At 40.5% G+C, this 19,448-nt stretch overlaps 1 protein-coding gene and 1 long non-coding RNA gene across 2 annotated transcripts in view; one reads left to right on the top strand and one right to left on the bottom strand.

The window, feature by feature from the left end:
* The window catches only part of LRP1B (LDL receptor related protein 1B), a 1,239,928-nt gene that overhangs the window by 788,340 nt on the left and 432,140 nt on the right, over positions 1–19,448 (bottom strand). The gene's annotated exons all lie outside the window — the stretch shown is intronic.
* Positions 1,106–2,626, top strand: LOC120374593. The gene is made up of 2 exons (XR_005586163.1): positions 1,106–1,238; positions 2,243–2,626. It is a non-coding gene; the product is annotated as an uncharacterized LOC120374593 (long non-coding RNA).

Here is a 19,448-nt window from a genome sequence, read left to right as displayed (position 1 = left end):
ATTCCCTTTGTCACAAAATTCAGTAGGTTTAGTTTTCTTTCTGTTCCAGTACAATGAACATGTCCTCCCACTTTCCCTCTATTGATAGATTATCAGTGAATAGTAGTTTTAATGTCAAGGTCAATTATGTAAAGGGTCATCGGTTACATGTACTGTATGTTTTTTTCTGCTCTTAAAGACCATAAAATGTTGACCTACCTACAACCTCTCCACTCTTGCTTCCAGAGAAACCTCTTAGCAAGAGAACAGGAAAACAACTCTAGCTGAACAGGCTGTCAATTTCATATATCAGTGTCTTCACTGATTTATGTGAGGTATCTGAAAGAACATGAATGTGAGGCATCTGACATACATCAGTTGAAGGCAGTGTTGTGTGATCTTTGGTGCATGTGGTGCATGTATTCTGACCAAAAAATGGCAAAAAAATGAGATTGAAATATGCCGTGAGGCAGCAAAATTGATTGGGTATCATGAAAAATTTCCAGAGAACAAAATTACATATAATTTAATTTTTATAAATTAGGGAGAACATTTTTGGAGGAGAAGAGAGAACATAACTTCTTGCTCCCACCCAAAATTAGGACTGTTTTGAGAACCAAATCTTTTCTTGAGATTCTGATATATTTAATTGTGGTGTTTTTTTAAATTTATTTATTTACACATCCCTCTGCATTTCTCAGTCCATCCAGGAACAAAAAGTTCTGAAATACACAGAAGAAAGGTTCTCTCTGTCACAGCCAAGATGTGGGCAGTCAGGCCTAGTGGCTGGAACAGGGGTCAGACTTAGTTGTTGGAGCCAGGTACTGGAATGAAAGGTCAGAGCTGGAGTCAGGAACCAAGAGTCGAGATGAGGGTCGGAAGCAAATAGGGAAGCAGAGTTGGAGCAGACTGGAGCAGGACAAGAATAAGTGCAGGAAGAAGGCAGGCACAGAAGTGATCACAGCTGTGGGCATAAGAACTGAGCAGCCAGCAATGTGCTGGTGCTGCTGAGCTACAAAATCAGGTCTGCTGGCTTCCTTCAGTCAATCAGGTGGTCCTACTGCAACCCAGCTGAGCCCATTAATTGCCTCGAGGCTGGGCTGGCTAGTGCTCAGACCTGACTGAAGGAGTTCACTCCTGACACTCTCTCTATTTAGGAGTAGGGTTAGATTCCAACATGCTGGACAGCTCATGAGAAATACTTTTCTGAAGAGGTTTTCAACCTGATCACATAGATTCAAGAGATTTGGAAGGCTCAGGTAAGCTTTTGAACATCAAATTTGTTGAAGTTTGTCCACTTAAAATATATTATGGGTACTTTGTTTTCTAAGAGATGGTGTTCTTTGTCATATCTATTTTACTTATAAAGCATAAGCAATACAAAATTGCTAGAAACAAATAGGTGGTACATGGAAAAAGAATTCCATACAGGTGAAGTGATTCCTTGAAAAAATCAATGCCTTCCAGAGACCAACTGTGAAGCTCAAGGAGCTAGTAAAAACACTTTACGTCTCCATAGTGAATGAAGTATTATGTAGTAACAATGGAACTCTGTAAAGCAGTCTACTGCCTTGAAAAGACACTAATAAATTTTGTGGTCCAAAGGAGACCTCTAGAAGGTGTTTGAAGGCACAAGGCAACTCTGCAAAGACATACAGACTTCTAAGACTTCATGAAGAAGCCTGCAGTCTCAAAAGGGGTTATGTGTCAAGCATTCTGTGCCCCACAAGGACTGTTTTCTACATAGTACTTTGGTATTCTGTGAACTACATCTGTGAAATAGAGTACAGCCTCCATGATCATTTGGTAAATTGGTTTATACCTCTAATGTTATAGATCTTTTACATAGCAGAGCAATTTAATGTTCTTAGAACTAAATTGGGAAGGGAAAGTATTATTTTCACAGAAATTTAGAAGAGAAAAATAAGCCTAATGTTGTTTTTTAATCTAATTCAGGTTCAAGTAAAAGCCAGTCAAGAAAATCTGACTTTATGTCTAGATGAATAATTATGCAGGACCTGAAAGCTTGTTAAGGTCTCTCATGTTCAGATCAGAAAGATTAATTAAAATAAAATAAAATAAAAATCCATTTTCAGTATGTTTCCTCATCACCCTTAACTGCTTTAGTCTTTTCCCTATACCTTCACCATCCCATTGTTTAATTTTGGCAGTTTTCCATGAGCATGGGATCTGGCTTAACAGAAACATCCTTCTGAGGCGAACATTGAATTTTTCCCAGTTAATGTTCTCATTTTACCCCCAGTTAGGTTCTGTACCCTGAGCTTCAGCTTCTTCATTATCTCATCTCCTGTCATCGGGGTGGATGCTCAGAATGAAGCTGATCACAAGTTTCAACAACAACAGTCCATTGAAACATGTCTCAAAGCAGCTCTTTTTAAAAACAAAACAAAAACAAAACAAAAAACTTCTTATAGCTTCGAAAGCAGTTGCGAGGACTCATCCTTTGCCACAACCAATTTATATTTGAATATTTTAAATATTTAACCTTTTAAGGCTTCTAAAGCAGCTGTGAGGAAACAAGGGAAATCAATATGGTTTGCTACCAAAATGCAATGCTACAGATTCTATGAGTCTTCAGAATACAGAAATATGTGTCACGTCATAGTATTAAAAAGGTGTCTCTTTCTTCCTGTTCATAGCCTAACTTTTGTTTTTAGCCTCAGGATTAGCTAGCATTTTTCTTCTTTATCTTGGTTAAATCTGTCATCCTAATCCCATCTAGTAATTTGGCATATTATTGCTTTCTTCTTTTGCATTTACTTCCACAAATTGTTTAATCTCATTAGAATATTTCATCACCCTACTGCATTTTCTCTGTCTTGTGTTTCTGATATAGAAAATAAAGTATGTTGTCCTAATCCTGATTCTTGTGGTTCTCCAGCAGTTACTATTTCGCCTCATAAGCACCATCTGTTTTCACTCTAGCTCTTTATCGACTGAAGCTCTGTAACTCATTCCCTGTCCCATATTTACTGTATTCACCAATTAAATTAGTGTATGGTACCATATTTTCCAAAAGCACAGGTCTAGTAAGTACTTTTTCAGAAATGCCACTGCATGAAAAATGAAGTTTAGATGTAAGTTTGTAAAATAGGGGTATTGTGATGTAACCCTTCAGTTTATACACACCTTGGATGAGTAACGTTTTCCATGTCATTATTAAAGTCATGAGTCATTTACACAGTTATATTTATTACTGTTCTGTTTATTCAGCAAGGACTAGTCCCTGTGAAGGATGTAGGGTGCCTATGCTCCCCTAAGTTATTTTGTATCTTATTTAGAATAAAATACACAGCAATATTTTAGAGGGAATGTTTAGAAGTCAGATGTTCACCAGTAACTTTTAAAAGAACACTGCAGTCACACCGACATGAGGAGATTTCAAGAAGGAAATGCACTTGGGGACATTCTTTATTAGGGGACTGTCTTTATTGGTCACAGCATTACACACTTTAAATATATGCTTAAGTGCTTTCCTGAATTTCGGCCCCACGCACACACCAAAAAAAAAAAAAATCCAGACCAAGTGAGACCAACCTCTTTCTGAAGCATTGGACTGTTTCAGATATACCAACATATCTATGAAAAAGATATGATCCCTACCTTTTTACAGATGGGGAAACCTAGTTATAGACATTAGGCATAGGAAGACAATGGCAGGGTTATTTCCATGACCAATCTCGCTGCTTTTTAAAGTGTTCTCCTCTTCTCCCGTCGTTTCCATACAACTCTGATAATTCCTTCAGCTAAAATATCTACTCAGAAACTCTATAGGAAAAACTGTATGTATATTTTATGTTAATACTCCTCCAGTGATTCAGTGGGCTATCTATATGCTATCCAGTTTACTAGTAGCTTTGCTTCCCTCCACCCACCTTTAAATACAAGTGTATATATATATAAACATTATAAAGTGCCAGATGTAATCTAAAGTGTTGATGCACATTAAAATCACAGTATAAAATGTAACGTCTGCATTAACAGCTTTTAAGAAGTAAACCTAGCACTTGTTTCAGCTTTTTAAATTAAACCATTCTTGTTAATTTGGCAAACCTAAAACAATAGATGATCTTTTTTTGGCAAATTTCTATATATTTTTATTAAGCTGACAAACATCAATTTTCAGACTTCTGTGATTTATAACAACTGAGATCTAAAACCCCAAAGACTGGGTTTATAATGGAAATGCTGACAGACCCTTAACTGCAGCAATGTTAGTGGGCATTGATGTGAAAAAAAGGGATTCCATATACTGTGAAATTTTCCCTGACTGTGTGTGCATGACAGTCTTCTAAAAGCAACGGGGCAGCATGCTGTCCTTGTCTCTAAATGGTAACATGCTCGTGGTCATTAGAACACTCATGACCTGTGTACAAAATAAGGCATCAATGTCAGCACAATCTCAGAGATCTTCTGGGACAGAGGTAATTGGTCCTGGTGGTACATATCAAACTTTGACTCTTTTGCACGAGGTTTTTAAATTTCAAAGATATGAGAGAACTTTTCATTGTGTGTTTAGGATTGATATTTGGTACAGCACAGAACAGAAAGAAACAAACAGATATAGATGTAACTGATTTTAAAGTTTTAAAAGGATAATATATATAAACAACCATTTCTTACTCTACTGTGCATATTCTGTTGTGTTCACTGAACATGGGGTCTCTGCACCAAGACACGCACATATCTAAACCGAGTAGAACTGTGTGATTATATTTCCTTAATTGAATTTCTCCCTCATCACAGCTCTCCCTGCTGGTTGTCACCCACAAATTTGATCTCATAGCAAAATTTTAAATTATAAAGTCTTTAGGCCAGGGACTATGTCTTGTTATGTATTCACTTAAGAGCCTAGAATACTTTTGAGAGCTATAAAAATAATAAATAGGTTCTCATATCCAGGCTATATCTAAATCTTGCTGACTGTTGCCATGCTGGCTAGTTCTGTCTCATTGCTCACTTGTACTCTCCTTTCTGTCTATAGCCAGCTGTTGTCTCATGTCGTATACTTTGATTGTGAGCTGCTTGGGGCAAGGACAATCCTTTTGTTCCATGTTTGTACAGTGGTTAGCACAATGGGCCCTGGTCCATGACTTGGGCTCCTAGGTTCTATGGTAATATAAATATAATAATACTAATGAATATGCCTGTTAGCAGTCTCCGTAGACAAGCTACAGTTTGAAGAGAACAGAGACTGAGCTACCCTATCAGGGTATGTCTACACAGGGATAAAAGATTCACGGCACAACCATGGCTGTTCCAGGTCAGCTGACTCAGGTTCATGGGGCTCAGGCTGCAGGGCTGAAAAATCATAGTGTAGGCATTAAGACTTGGACTGCAGTCTGAGCTCTGGAACCTTGTGAGGGTGGAGGGTCCCAGGGCTCTGGCTCCAGCCCGAGTCCAAATATCTACACAGTGATTTTTCAGCCCGAGCCCCACGACCCTGAGTTAGTTGACCCTGGCTAGGTTTTTTTTTTAATCCTTGCAGGCATACCCTCAGAACGGGGAAGCTTATACTGATGGTTCTGTGATTAAAATTACACTGTTTCACTAGGGGTGTCAACTGGATCCCTTTCATGGTCAGTATAGTGCCTTTTTTAATAAAGAATTTGGACACATACTTACCACAGTGATGGACATAGTAGAAATATGTGGATAGACCTGTTTTAACTTAATGGCAGAAAGTTACTTTTCTCCTCTAGTAGCTTGTTAGAGCTTGTCAGTCATGTTTATTAAACAGAGATAAGTTTGGCTCCAGTCTTTGGCGAGTGTAAATCACCTTATTCTATCTGAGACAATGGAACTGCTGCAATTTACACCAGATTGGGACTGACTACATATTGTTATGATGTCCAAATAAATCAATACAAAACCGAAAAAGATATTCTGACTACTGTTTTTTACTTCAAACCTACACAATAGCTTTCTTCCCCACAAAGCTCATTCTGAGAACTTTAAAAAACTCAATAACATGCAATAAACCTCTTCACCTACAGTAAAATTATAATACTTGCACACAATCTATTTTGATATGCAGAAGCCAAACATAATTGCATCCAAACAAACACCCATAGTCTTTAATCCTGAACAACCCATTACATTTGAAATTCAGAAAAAAGACTAAAATGTCAATGTTGATTTTTGAGTAATGTGTAAGAGGGATTTTGATGGACAGAATTATAGAGACGTACAGTAATTGCTTTGTGTAAGGTCAGCTGAGATGGAAAAAAAAATACCATTAAATGAGATGTTAACGAATGATTTAACATGCACGCACACACACATTGTGTGTGAGGTTTCTGGTTGCAGGTGTCTGGCTTTCATTTTCTCTGTGTCCTATTAAGGTTAATGGTAAAGAATGCACTAGCCCATTTATGTTATAAAATAAATTTGTCACTTATATGTTGTTTGCATTTGTTTTTCCATGCTTTTTATTTTCCTTTGCCTATTTTACAGAAATGTCAAAGCACATTGTATGTAGATGAAGACTGGAAGCAATTTCACTTAGTGGGAGCTCCACTTTTGCCTCAGAGAATTTCTTTCCCACGGTGTTTACAGTGAACAGCTTTTCGTTTTTGATTTTTGAGAGCTTGGTGAGAATCCTCTGAATCCCTCTTTGCTTTCTCTTTTCACCTCAGAGGATCCTTGGTATATTGGCGTTGCCAACTTGATGGGTAAAACACCAGCAAGGTTTTTGTATTTTAACAGTCATTTGTATGTGTGGGAAGGGAGATGGATGGCAGTTGGAGTTGCTGTACATAGTGCGTGCATATAGCCCCTCTGGACAGGGTTGCTGAGTGTGTCTAAGGGAAAACAAACCTTAACAGTAACTCCAACTGTCATCCATCTCCCCTCCCACACATATATATATAATACAATACAATACACACACATATACACCTTATATACCTTTGCCAATAGCAAAATGTGTTAGTTCTTTTTCAATAAAGAAATGAGGAGTGATTAAATACAAAGATGGGTAAAAACTGATTTTTTTCAGGTGAAAATTAATGCAGTGTTTCTCACCACTGGGGCCTCAATAGTGTTAAATGCTGTACAAACAGATAGGGAGAGAGGGTCCCTGTCCTGAAAAACTTAAAAAAAAATTCTGAATGTAGAAGAAAGACAAAGGTTGAGAGAAGGGAGAAAGGAATTATCATCTCCACTTCCCAGATGGGTAACTGAGGCACAGGGAGATTAAGGACCAGATGCTAGACTTTTAAAGGTATTTAGATATCTAAAGATGTAGATAGGGGCCCAGTGGGATTTTACAAAGTCCAGAAGTGACTAAAACCCATTGAAAGCAATGGCAGTTTGCCACCCAGACACTTGCAAAAATCCCAATAAGGCCCATATCTTCAAAGGTATTTAGGTGCCTCATGCCCCTTGAAATAATGGGTGTTAATCACCCAAAACCTGTGACTGACTGAGTCCAGATGCTATCTGCATCTTTAGGTGCCTAAATACCTTTAAAAGTCTGTCCCTAAGTAACCTGTAGCAAAAAAAGAGTTGAGCTTCATTTTAGGTTGTGAAAATTGGCAAGATGCAGACAGAGGAAGTCTATCCACTGGGTAGATGACACCACTAATTGATTTAGTCTACTTTAGAACCTGGTCCAACTCTCATGGGAGTCTTTCAGTTGACTTTAACAGAAGCTGAATCAGGCTGTAGTAACGTGGGTAACGGTTGACAAATGCAGAGGTTTTCCTCCTTGCTGTTCTTACCTCCAGGACAATTTACAATATAGGAACTTTTTCAAGCATGCATTGTTAATACTAAAAAAGAGGGTATGGTCTAGTAGCTAAAGCAAAGGTCTGAAAATCAACACAAATGGTTTCCATTGACAGCTCTGGCAGTGACTTGATGTGTGATCCTGAAAAAAAATAATTAAGAGTGCCTCAATTTCCATATCTATAAACTAGAAATTATGGCCCAAACTTTTGATAATTCATGTCACATTCACTGAACTGTTTCTGTCTAAAGAAAAAAAGTCTGAAAGTCATAACATTTCATTTTGACATTTTCTGAACAATTTTTTTTAATTCTTCTATTTGAAAAACCTTTTTATTTACATTTTACCTGATTTTATTTTTTTAAAGATGTTAAATTAAATCCTGAAAATTAATCATTTCAAGTCAGTTTTGTTCAATCCAAAAATGAAATATTTTGAGTTTCATTTCATTTTGAAATATTTTAATTTTGGGTCAACCCAAAATGCATTTTTTTTATTTTTGCCCCCACCCAGTATGGGCACAGAACCAAAAAAACAAAAACAAAGGGATTTCGCACAGCTCTAATCATAACCATTAACTCAAATTTGTAAAGTACTTGGAGATAGCTAAATGAAAGGTAATGTAGAAGTATATTGTTATTTTTATATTGCTATGGCAAGGGTCACTAGATGCCAGGGCCGCCCAGAGGATTCCGGGGGCCCAGGGTCTTCGGCGGCGGGGGGGCCCTTCCCTTCCGGGACCCGCCGCCGAAGTGCCCTTAAGACCCGCAGCGGGAGCCCCCCGCTGCCGAATTGCCGCCGAAGTGCAGCCCGGTCTTCGGCGGTAATTCGGTGGCGGCGGGGGGGGGGTGTGTCCCCGCCGCGGATCTTCGGGGCACTTCGGCGGCGGGTCCCGGAACGGAAGGACCCCCCCGCCGCCGAAGACCGGGCTGCGCTTCGGTGGCGGGTCCCGCTTCCGCCCCGCCCCCAGCCTCTTACCCCCGGCTCCCTTCTCACCCGGAGTCTCAGCGCCTCGCCGGAACAGCCGCAGCGTGTGGCCGCCGGGGCCTGAGCTCCGTCCCGCTCAGAGCCGCGTGGGGAGGGGGCGGGGCTGGGAGCTCCACGCCGAGCGGAGGGAGCTGAGCTCAGCTCAGCTCCCAGCCCCGCCCCCTGACCACGCGGCTCGGAGGGGGCGGGGCTCAGGGGCCCCGGCGGAGACTCGGCGCTTGATGCGCTGAGGCTCCAGGAGAGGGGCAGAGGCGGGAGCCTCCGCTGTTCTCTTGGGGGCCCCTGCGGAGCCCGGGGCCCGGGGCAAATTGCCCCCTTTGCCCCCCCCTCTGGGCGGCCCTGCTAGATGGTGATATTACACGTAGTCCTAAGTTATTTTCCTTAACATGTGAGTGAGTTTTCTGTCTTGAAAGAAAATGCTGTGTTGTTAGTTTTTATGATGAACGTTCTCTGAGGGAGCTGTGATGAGCAGCAAGCAAGTTTTCTCCCAGCCTTAATCTCTCTTACTAGAGTCAGTACATGAGGTGGAGTTGCCTTTTGGAAATCAAGCATAAGTACTTGGACTAAAAGAGACTATCTGTGTGCTTTTTGTGGCTGCTTCTGTTAAAGGACTGGTGTATGCAGGGTACACTCAGAATACATTCAAACTCCATGTCACTGATTTCTCCTCCAACAGAAAGCTGATCTACTAAGCTTCAGCATCTGCTACCACTTGGAAGAAGGGTAGCCCAATAAAAGGGGAAAATCCACCATCTTTCTCACTGGAGCTTTCCACTTTATTCCTCTATATTCACAGGTACTCCCACCTTATGCACGTATGTCAGCCAATCTCTTAACATAATATATTATTGCAATAAAATCTTTTGACAATACTTGTGTGTTGGTTGATATTTCGAGATTTTCTAAAATGAGGTTACTCTCTCAGCATTACACTATTTTGATGACAAACATATAAAGTACTCAGCAGTGAAGACTCTTTCTTTTAAAAGATCAATAGAGTCATATGAATTTTTACCAAGAAATATACATTTTCAAAGAGCATCAAAGATATCTGATCAGAACTCTTTCATCAGATATACATCATACACCTACTCAGAAGGAGCTGGAATAAATACTAATTTACAGCTTTGCCTTAAAATGATAAACAACTTAGTCAAGTTTGACATGCATTTTATCACCTGGGTAGATCCAGAAGAGATTTATTGAGACAGAATTTTCCCCACAGGCTGAAACTATAAATTAAACCTTTAGATGGTTTAGAAAAATCTCTGAGAAGTTTAGTCCTTACTTTAATAAGTAGCTAATTTCCTATAATTTAACATGCTGTTTATAACTAAAAGTGCGAGGTTAGATACAAAAAATATACATTTTAAAAGTCATCCACAAAGCTAGCAAAAGCTCTGACCTCATCAGCGTGTTTAAGTCGCTGTAACATAAGGTGACAGTTACAGTTTCATGGTTTGGACAGGACAGAAAACTAATTTGGAATTAACCCAGAGATTAATTTCACTGGGATCAACTGAAGAGAGTTATGGAATGAATTAACTATGCAGTATTTTAATAATACAGATAGGGAGGAAGGCTGGACTTGTAGTTCAGGCACAGGAATCAGACTCAGCAACTCTGCGTTCACTTGCTGCTCACAAACAGGGAAGAATTGGTAAGGGAAGTAGAAGTGGGCAGCAGTGACCATGACATGGTTGAGTTCAGGATCCTGACAAAAGGAAGAAAGGAGAGCAGCAGAATATGGACCCTGGACTTCAGATAAGCAGACTAGGACTCCCTCAGGGAACTGATGGGCAGGATCCCCTGGGAGATTAATATGAGGGGGAAAGGAGTCCAGGAGAGCTGGCTGTATTTTAAAGAAGCTGAGGGTGCAGGAAAAAAACATCCCGATGTGCAGAGAGAACAACAAATATGGCAGGTGACCAGCTTGGCTTAACTATGAAATCTTCAGTGAGCTTAAATACCAAAAGGAAGCTTACATGAAGTGGAAACTTGGACAGATGACATGGGGGGGGGAGTATAAATATTGTTCCAGCATGCAGGGGAGTAATCAGGACGGCCAAATCACAATTAGAGGTGCAGCTAGCAAGGGATGTGAAGGGTGACAAGAAGGGTTTCTACAGGTATGTTAGCAACATGAAGGTGGTCAGAAAAGTGTGGGACAGAATGGGAGAGGCAAGCTAGTGACAGATTATGTGGAAAAAGCTGAAGTACTCAATGCTTTTTTTTGCCTCGGTCTTCACAGAGAAGTCAGCTTCCAGACTGCTTCACTGGCCAGTACAGTATGGGGAGGACGTGAGCAGCCCTCAGTGGTGAAACAACAGGTTAAAGACTATTTAGAAAAGCTGATCATGCACAAGTCCATGGGGCCGGACACTATGCATCTGAGGATGCTGGCTGATGTGATTGCAGAACCATTGGCCATTATCTTTGAAAACTCATGGCGATCAGGGGAAGTCCCGGACAATTGGAAAAATGCAAATATAGTACCCATCTTTTAAAAAGGGAAGGAGGAGAATTTGGGGAAATACAGCCTCACCTCTGTCCTCTGAAAAATCATGGAGCAGGTACTCAAGGAATCCATTTTGAAGCACTTGGAGGAGAGGAAGGTGATAAGGAACAGTTAGCATGGATTCACCAAGGGCAAGTCATGCCTGACCAACCTGATCGTCTTCTATGATGAGATAACTGACTGTGGATATGGGGAAAGCCGTGGGTGTAATATACCTTATTTTAACAAAGCTTTTGATACAATCTCCCACAGTATTCTTGCCAGCAAGTTAAAGAAGTATGGATTAGATGAATGGACTATAAGATTGATAGAAAGCTGGCTAGATTGTCGGGCTCAATGGGTAGTGATCAACAGCTCGATGTCTAGCTGGCAGCCGGTATCAAGCAGAATGCCTTAGGGGTCAGTCCTGGGGCTGGTTTTGTTCAGCATCTTCATTAATGATCTGGATGATGGGATGGATTGCACCCTCAGCAAGTTTGCAGATGACACTAAACTGGGGAGAGAGGTAGATACGCTGGAGGGTAGGGATAAGGTCTAGAGTGACCTAGACAAATTGAAGGATTGGGCCAAAAGAAGTCTGATGCGGTTCAACAAGGACAAGTGCAGAGTCCCTCATTTAGGATGGAAGAATCCCATGCACTGCTACAGGCTGGGGATCGACTGGCTAAGTGGCAGTTCTGCAGAAAAGGACCTGGGAATTACAGTTGAAGAGAAGTTGGATATGAGTTAACAGTGTGCCCTTGTTCCCAAGAAGAAAAATGGCATATTGGGCTGCATTAGCAGAAGCATTGCCAACAGACTGAGGGAAGTGATTACTCCTCTCTATTCCGCACTGATGAGGCTACATCAGGTGCATTGCATCCAGTTTTGGGGTCCACACTACAGAAAGGATGTGGACAAATTGCAGAGAGTCCAGTGGATGGCAATTAAAATGATTAGGGTCTGGGGAACATGACTTATGAGGAGAGGCTGAGGGAACTGGGCTTATTTAGTCTGCAGAAGAGAAGAGTGAGGGACGATTTGATAGCAGCCTTCATCTATCTGAAGGGGGGTTCCGAAGAGGCTAGAGCTCAGCTGTTCTTAGTGGTGGTAGATGACAGAACAAGGAGCAATGGTCTCAAGTTGCTTTGGGGGAGATCTAGGCTGGATATTAGGAAACACTATTTCACTAGTGTTAAAGCACTGGAATGCATTACTAGGGAGATGGTGGAATCTCCATCCTTAGAGGTTTTTAAGGCCTGGCTTGACAAAGCCCTCACTGGGATGATTTAGTTGGACTGGTCCTGCTTTGAGCAAGAGGTTGGACTAGATGACCTCCTGAGGTCTCTTCCAACCCTAATGTCCTATGGTTCTATGATTCTCTTTCTTGTATAGTGTTAGGTAAATCACTTAATATTTTACCCATGGGCCGCCTTCTGGATTTAGTGTCATACTGTGAACTCCTTATACACAATAGTGAGCACTTACTCACATTAGCAGTCCGAGGGAAGTCAATGGGATTATTCATTCAAGTAACTCATGCTGGTGAGTAGTAAGGGGTCAGAACATGGACCTTTGATGTAATCTTTCAGAACATGGACTTTCTCCCTTACTATGGTATATACTGTGCCTAGCAGAGTGAAGTCCCTGACTGGGGCCTCCAGGCACTGCTGTAATATAAATCATAAATACACTATGGTATAAGTCATATTACCGATATATAGCACTAGATGGTCCTTTTTTATTTTTCAATCTTGAAGTGCTTTATATAGGTAAGTAAATATTATTCCCATTTAAAAGATGGGAAAACAGAGGCACAGAACAAAGACCTGATTTACAGATAATATAGCAAATTTGTCAGAATGCCAAGAAGCAAACTCTGTTCACTGGACACTATTACAAGTACTTCCCGCCTCCCTTTCCACTCCATGTAGCAAATGTACTGAGAAAATTAGATATCTGTTGTAAGAGATTACACTTCCTTTAACATAAAGTTGACCCTAAGTAACATAATTATCCAAACTGATACTGCAGTAATTGTATAATGTTCAAGAAATATGGTGAGGAATTTCATCATCAACTGAATATTCATGTACATCTTGGTACGTAATTCAGGAAGCATGGGATTAAACACAAGGAGGTTAAATAGGTGGCCTGTTTTCAAAGGGTCTGATTCATGTTGATTTAACTGGTGTTGCAGGTGCTTGGTGGCTCTGAAATTAGGGCCATATATTCAGGTATCTAGCTGCAATTGCTTATGGCACCCTTCCTACATATACTGTACAATGCGGTTGGTTAGACACTGCCCACATGGTTCTCCTTGCAGGATCAGGGTCCAAGTTTGGTCTAACCAACTTCAGTGGGGAATTTGGCTGAGCAAGGACCAAATGATGCTATAGGCCAAATCCTGAACTGATGTAAATCAGCATTGACTCATTGAAGTCAAGAAACTCCACTGATTCACCACAGCTGAAATTCTGACCTTACATCCATTTTTCATCTCAGTTAAATTTTACAAATTATAATCCCATCTCTTGAAGTCTAGATGAGTGTTTCTCAAACTGGGGCCGCCACTTGTGTAGGGAAAGCCCCTGGCAGGCCAGGTTGGTTTGTTTACCTGCCCCGTCCACAGGTCCGGCCGATCGCAGCTCCCACTGGCCAATGCTCCAGGCCAATGGGAGCTGCTGGAAGCGGCGTGGGCTGAGGGACATATTGGCCGCTGCTTCCAGCAGCTCCCATTGGCCTGCAGCAGTGAAACACGGCCAGTGGGAGCTGCGATTGGCCGGACCTGTGGACGGGGCAGATAAACAAACCGGGCCAGCCTGCCAGGGGCTTTCCCTACACAAGAGGTGGCCCCAGTTTGAGAAACACTGGTTTAGATAGATAGATGTATTTTGTTTTCACTGAATGCATGTCCAAATTACTGAACCTCGGGAAAGTAGAGAGGGAGTAACTAAGTAGAAAGAATATTTCATTCTCCTGATTCTAAAGTGGTCTCTAGAATATTTTCTCTTGGTTACTCCTTGGCACATTAAATTTATAAAATTATAGAAATATATTTAAATTGAAAAGCATTTGCAATCCTGGGGAAAATTGTAAAAATAAAATTCAACATCTGTTAAGGTTGTGGGAACAAAATGAATTCAGCTGCATGTACCTCCAGATAGTAGGTACTTAGAAAGAGGAAAAAAATCACTGAGATACAGGAGAATAAAATGTCTATGCAGGATTTTTTTTAATTCTTCCTCTGTCAGTCACCTTACATCACGTATGACATTTATTCATTATACACTGGCAGTAGTGTGAAGGAAGAATTTAAATTGAGATTTTTGCAGGTGTCTGAATACTGCTTGAACATCCAAAATATGTAAACTTTATATGGTTTTGAACATTAACAGTTGTATTATAAAATATATATAGTATCAGAGGGGTAGCCGTGTTAGTCTGGATCTCTAAAAGCGGCAAAGAGTTCTGTGGCACCTTATAGACTAACAGATGTATTGGAGCATGAGCTTTCATGGGTGAATACCCACTTTGTCATGTCATGCATCCGACGAAGTGGGTATTCACCCATGAAAGCTCATGCTCCAATACGTTTGTTAGTCTATAAGGTGCCACAGAACTCTTTGCCAAAATATATATAAAATATTTAACTGTCTCTCGTTTGATCCAACAAATTTTGTTAGTTTTCATCTGACTTTCAGTGTCAAATATTGATTATTATATGAGACAAGAAAATAATGGAATATAAAGCATGGCAGATCAAAACATTAAATATGTCAGGATGAAAATGTAAGGAGAGCAAAATAGTGCTAGAATATATTGATTCATTAAAAGCATGAAGAGAATGCTGTGATAAGAATTTTTAAAACACTTTCTCATGCAGAGAATTTGATTTGGAGGAACAGAATAAAAGTCTCCCAAGTGATGTTTATAAACTACTGCATCCTTACACATGCCTTTTTGTATACCCGAAAGGTCACTGATATTTACCAGCAAAAATAACTTCTATTTTTAAAATTCTGTGCATAGTTCAAACAAAAATTGCTCCTTGCAAGACATGAAAAGAAGCATCATGTGATTTTTTTCACAATAGGTAACCATTTAGCAGTGGTAAAGCCAGAAGCTTCATACAATGCATTCAATAACTCTGAGTCCTAATGGTCCATAGCAGTCCATGTAGCAGAGAGTTGTAGCTCTTGGTTTCAGGGCAAACTGACACATACAGGAGAAAGGTTAGCTGCAGAAGTAATTTTTTTTCAGCTAAGCACACTGGGGATGTAAAGATTCACTGGAAGTGGAGGGATCATATAAATCAGTTCTTCTTTCCACCGATGGTGGTGCATCAGCTTATATTTTAATATATGCAAATTACTCCAAATAAAGGTATTTCCAATCCATAGTGGCATATAGGCAACTAGCACTAATAGGTCAAAGGCAGCCATAGCCAGTACATATTTGTGTGTTTATATGTGTGCCTCACCCAAGTAACTCATTTCAACCAGCAGCAAAGCTGCAAGCTAATAAACTGTGGGAAAAGACCTGGAGAGGAGGAGGGAGTGGAAGAGCACAGTAGATGTCACTTCTGTTGTGCCAGTCCCTACCACTTAGCAACAAGTGACTTACACAGAGCAGTAACTTGCAGTAGATGGAGAATGAGAGGAATTTGGGGGTGGGAGACCTGGAGTTGAAAGAGAAATTAAATCTAACAGTCCCACACCCCAGCAGTGAGCTGCTCATACAGCAGCAGCAAGTGAAAATGGAGGAAAGTTGGTGAAATGGAGGTGGGAAGGTGAAGAACAAAGCCATAGAACACTAGCAGAATGGAGAGCACTCATTGGATGGAACAGCAACACATAATGGGCCTAGTCAGGAGCCACATTATGTACCCAAGACGGAAAATGGGGTGAAGCTCCTCCTTACCCTTGGGCAACCTGAATCTCCAGTCTGTGCTCAGGGTCACAGAGAAGCTGCCAGAGGGCCACTACTCCCCTTCCTGCACAGGTGGGTGTGGAGAGAACAGGCAGGGGTAGGAAACAGATACAGCCTCACCCTCCGTGTACTAGCAGCACATCTGAGCCAGTGCAGAAGGGCAAGTGTTGTACACCGATGGGCTGATGAAACTTACCTCTCACCTGATGCAAAGGCGTAACTGAGACTGAATTGTGACCCTCTGAGTTCAGTCCCTGCTCTGCTCCTGGGGCCACATAACTACAAGTTGTCTCATACTCAGGGCTTATGTTAACTCCATGGTCTAGCCCAAAATGTTCACAGATCAAAGATAATGTTTTTAATTGTTTATTCCATTTGCAAAACCTGTCCATCCATCAGACACTGATTGCCTGTACAAAACAGGAAAACACCACACATGACAAGTATGCCAACTAAATAGACTCTAATGCTCAGTCAGCTCACTTCTGTATAAACCTGCGATAACAGACAAAGCCCACACCAAGCCTCAAAGATCAGAAAACTCAGGCTCAGCTAGACCAACTAGGAAAGCAGTTTCCAGAGAAGTCCCTTCTCTGAAAAATACCCTGCCACCAGCCTCCAAACATTCATGTCTAGGAACAGTTAGCAAAAATGCCTTAACTAATCTCAACGGCCACAGTGATCCTGGGAGACAGATGATCTGCCAGATAATTAGAATTCAGGCCTTACAGATCAAAATCAACACACTGAATTGTACCTAGAAATGAACAGGAATCGGTGAAAGCATGCAGGAAGCATTTTCTGCACTAGCTGAAGCTTCCAAATGGTTTTCAAGGGTAACATTATGTAAAGCACATTACAATAATCCAGTTAGGTGGTTACTAAGGGAATGATAACTGTGGCATGATGCACCTTATGATAAGCACAGATGGAAAAACCATCTCTGACCATTGATTCCACCTGAGAATCCAGTCACAATCCAGGATCCCATGGCAACTGTGCTGATGAGGAAATCCTCAACAACTGTTGGGCACTTATGAAATCCCATTCAAATGTTTCCCCCCGTCACCATGACCTCATTTTATTTAATGGAATTTCAAACAGATCGCTTTCCTTTAAGTTTCAATCTCTACCAGGTGTTGAGAGACTGCATCCTGTGGGCCAATGAAAAAGAAATGTAAAGCTGCAAGTCATCTACACACTATATAAATGAAAAGATTATTAGACCTATATTACAGACAGGAAAACTGAGACACAGAAGAGAGGAATGATTTACCTGCATGACACTCCTGTGTATGCTAGTTATTTGCTATTTATGAATTTGGCACAAGTCACATAACCTCCTTGGTGCAAGTCAACTACCCCATCTATAAAATGAGGCAGCTCATACAGGCAAATACTATTATAAAGAGCTTTGTGATCTAGGTAAGAAAATATGCAAAATATTATTTAAGTCCATTTCCACTGATGGAAAAGCATGACACAAGGAGGAAGAATGCTTAGACTGGGCAGCAGTTTGGTGCAGTGTGTTAATCTGTAAATCCAAAGATTTAGGTTCAACCTCTGGATTTGACACCAGTTTCTTGAACTTGAGAAGTCACTAAACCTTCCTATTATCCTCTCTTTAACATGAGGATATAAATTCTTAGTTGTGTATCTCACAGGGGGAGCAGAAGGATTAAAGAGGATTTTTGTATCATTTTTTTAAAAGAGAAAAGCTCAGAACACCAGCAATGGGAACAAACTGCTCCTTTTAGACAAGGAGCACCAAAGTGCACTCCAGAGAACATCTTCCTCACCAGCTACTTCTTTCATTGTCCTTGTTCTCTTATAAGCCCCTTAATAGCAACACAGCTAAATCCAACACATCTCATGCACGAGGAAAAAATATCAGGCTGATTATAGGTCCATACATTAGGGAATAGTATGTTCAACATGCAAAATGTCAGTTTTGTTTCTGGAGCGTCATTTTTCAACAAAAATTAACAGCAGAACTTGCAACAGAAAAACTCCATTTGATAAGAATTCCTAAATGGGACTTCAGACTGTGGACAATGAGTGTCGGGATGGACCTAGGAATGATGGAACATCATTAAAAATGGATTGTAATTCTCATTCATTGTGAAATATTAGAATAGGAAATATCATATTTGTTCCTTCTCTCATTCTAGGATTAAATAACAGAGCTATCACTCCTCATGCTTCAGGACACAAGATGATTGGCGTCTGGCTTTAGGAAAACATTCTCCCCTATGTTAGTATACAGCACCATGAAGTCGATTATTTAGGGGCAGAAGAAGGGTTAATCTGAAGTGCTGGGTGTGGGTCAAAGTTAGAAAGAGAACACCAGATTAGAGAGACCAATATGGCAATTCCTATTCCCTTATCTCTTTCCTTATGACATAAGGATATCATATTAATCACATTGAGACTGCTTTTTACAGATTGTCTCACAGTGCCTTAAATTTTGATGAATCAAGCATCATGAATTGATATGACCTTATTGCAGTGTATGGCAAATTAAAAGAGAAACAACAGCAGCAGCAGCAGCTAGTGAAAAGGTATTGGGGGGGGAAGCTTTCCACTAGCTCCTCTGAATACTCATCACAGTTTCATTCCTATGAAACCTAGATTAACAATACATCTCAATCAAAGCAACAACATGCCTGTATCTATAACAGCACATGTGATTATTTAAGTGTACTGTGTTCAAAAAGAACAACAGATCAGCAGATTGGAAAGACAACTGGTTGGTGACACTTTTTAATGCTTTGGATGTTCTTCCCCATCTTCATTACTCAGCTCGGTGGGGTGCAAGATATTCTGCTTCCCACCTCCAGGCCAGGGATGCATAATGATAACAAGACTGTAGTATTCTGGGGGGAGAAGAGGAATAATTCTAGTTACTCATTCTTTACAAATGAGAAACTCGTCTCCTGTAGAATACTTCCATTCATCCAGAAACCAATATACATCTTTAGACTATTGGGGGAGGGGCACCATTTGTCTCTAGCAATTCAACTGCTTTTATTTTTACACATAATTTTTGCAGACAAATTCAGCTGCCTACATACAGCTGTGAATACAAATCTTGATCACAATCTTGTGTAAACACTGCCCAGTTTCATTTTTTCTGCTTCACAGATATGAATTTGAATTGGATCCTTGCTATGTTTGTGCACACTTGCCAACTTCAACTGGTTTCCATTTAAACAGTACATATCTTTGTTTGTACTACTTAAAATGTGTAATTTGCTTTGGCAAAGAATAACTTTGTGCTTTACATTGACTGACAAAACA

Source organism: Mauremys reevesii, linkage group 11, assembly GCF_016161935.1.
Source record: "Mauremys reevesii isolate NIE-2019 linkage group 11, ASM1616193v1, whole genome shotgun sequence".
NCBI lineage: Eukaryota > Metazoa > Chordata > Testudines > Geoemydidae > Mauremys > Mauremys reevesii.
This window is presented reverse-complemented; position numbering and strand designations above follow the sequence as displayed.